Source organism: Mustela lutreola, chromosome 2 (assembly GCF_030435805.1).
Source record: "Mustela lutreola isolate mMusLut2 chromosome 2, mMusLut2.pri, whole genome shotgun sequence".
NCBI classification, from domain to species: domain Eukaryota; kingdom Metazoa; phylum Chordata; class Mammalia; order Carnivora; family Mustelidae; genus Mustela; species Mustela lutreola.
In genome coordinates, this window is record NC_081291.1 from 83990857 (window position 1) to 83993217 (window position 2361).

Sequence of the window (2361 nt, forward strand, 5' to 3'; positions counted from 1 at the left end):
TTTTTATTCTCAAGAAATAGCTTTTAAATTAAACCACAGTAGATATTTTCAATAGGAAAGTATCAAAGTGGAAAAAAAGGGGCAGGAGAGACCTATGGTGAATTCTCGTTTTGCATTTCAAAAAGAATACTCAGAAGCATAAGGGTCCCATCCCCAAAGCTCCCTGTGGTATGTAGGCACCCCGTGAGGACCTCACATGGGTCACCTGGTTTGCCATCCAAGTACAAGTCTACAAAAGATGTGATGGGGGTCCAGAAAGCCTCTAGAGGGTGAGAACCTAGAACCTGAGCTGAGTGGTCTTCAGAAGGGCCAGCAAGATCAGGTGGTTTCAGACTTGAGTAGTACACACCTCATATCTGGTGTTACATGTTTTAGGTGTTTTTGTTTTTTTTTGTTTTTTTTTTGGCAAAGACTGAAACAAGTCACCTTTCACACCCCAATGTGAGCAGTGGGTGAACAAGTGTCATGAACACTTGCCATCTGACAATTGGATACTTGGTATCCAGGTTGTGGGAATGGGGACAGTGGGGTCTCCCCAAGATTCATCCACATGCAGATCCCCAGACCTGTGAATAATACCTTATATGGCAAGAAGATGTGGATAAATTAATTTTCGGAAGAGGAACCTATCCTGGATTATCTGGGCAGACTCTAAATGTTAACAATCTAACAATGCGGCAGGAGTTTTGACACAGACCCGCATAGAGATGAAGTGATCTGAAAACGAGGAGAGACCAGAGTAATGCAGCCACTAGCCAAGAATCGCTTGCCACCACCAGGGGAGGCCAATAATCTCCACAAAGTCCGGGTAGGAAGTGCAACCCTGCTGACCCCTTGATATCAGCCTCTAGAACTGTGAAAGACTACATTTCTGTTGTTTTAAGACAAGTTTGTGGCAATTTATTATAGAAGCCGCAGAAAACTAGCACAATGGGTAGTAGGCAGGGGGAGAAAGAAGGGATTTTTTTCCTTTGAAAGAGAACTTATTATTACTTTTTAAAAAAGACTTATTTATTTGAGAGAGCAGGGGAAGGGCAGAAGGGGAGGGAGCGAATCTCAAGCAGAACCCCCAGTGAGCTCGAAGCCCCGACGCAAGGCTCTATACCGGGACCCTGAGATCAAGACCTGAACAGAGATCAAGAATTGGATGTTTAACCAACGGAGCCACCCAAGCACCTTGTAACTTTCATAGACAGAAAATTCAACAGTGTACACTTAACTCAGTTTGGCAGCCAGTTCTTTAGCCTTTGCCTTTTCAAGTTTGGTGAAGTGAACCACCCACTTTGGACCTCAATACTGTTTCCCCAGGGCTGGTGGATCTCATCGTATCTGTCACTGTCATTGGTCCCGACAGCTTTCACCTGCTTAGCTAGAGCTCCCTTGTCTTCTGAGTTAACCTGCGTGAAGGCGACAGTGGTGCAGATCCTCCTGGGGACCAGATGGCCCAGCCTGGCCTTCCCCCTAATAATGCAGTAGGGGACCCCCCCATCTTACAACACAGGGCAGACAGGAAGACAATGATCTCGGGGGAGATGTGCAATCACCACTGGCTGAGTTGTCTTATTTTCCACTAAGGTGGTGACAGTATTAACCCCAGCTTGGAGGACAGGTGGCTTCATAGGTGGGGACATCCCCTTTGCCCGCAACTTCTTCCTCAGCCCGGAACAACAGTCTCTGCTTCTCCTCCTGCTGCGTCCCTCCTCTTCATCTGTGGGCCGCTTAGGCAGCTGAGTAGCCGTTTGGTGGCCCAAGGCCTGTGTGAGTTTATTAATCACTGGAGGTACTTTGAGATTTGCTAGAGAATAGCCTTTTGCCTCTGCAGCCAGATGTAGTGGGGTCATTTGGCAGAGTGGGTGAGGTCCCTTCTGGACTGGAGGTCCTGCCCGCTGCTAAAATTCTTGGCCTTTTCTCAAACGGGATTGATGCTTTCTTGGCCTCCTGCTGCTTCAGAGTAGCAGGGGCTGGGGCCCCCTTCGTCTCCTTTGCCGTCTTGCCTTTTGGCATCTTGGATGGTTGGAGGAAAGAGAAGGAAATTATTTTTTAGAGGCATCCTCAAGGAAGCTAGAACCTTCTGTTGAGTCACTGTGCAAGAAGCCTGGGAGCTGGCAAAGAGGCACAACCTCCTGCGGCGAGCTGCATCCTCAGGCGGCCATGACCTCCACTCCCTGGGGTTTCTCCTGTGGCTGTTACGGCTCATGGCACAGAGATTTTGCAGCTGTAGTTAAGATTACTAATCAGCTGATTTCGGAACAGATTATCCCTGTGGCTCCAACCTGGTCACATAAGCCCTGTGAATGCAGAGAGTCTTCTCCAACAGGTAACAGAAAGGAATAGGGAAAGGAAGGGGAGGGGAAGAACATC

At 48.1% G+C, this 2361-nt stretch overlaps 1 pseudogene; it reads right to left on the reverse strand.

The window, feature by feature from the left end:
• Positions 1–1215: 1215 nt before the first annotated feature.
• On the reverse strand, positions 1216–2010 carry LOC131825557 (large ribosomal subunit protein eL8-like; annotated as a pseudogene).
• Positions 2011–2361: the final 351 nt, after the last annotated feature.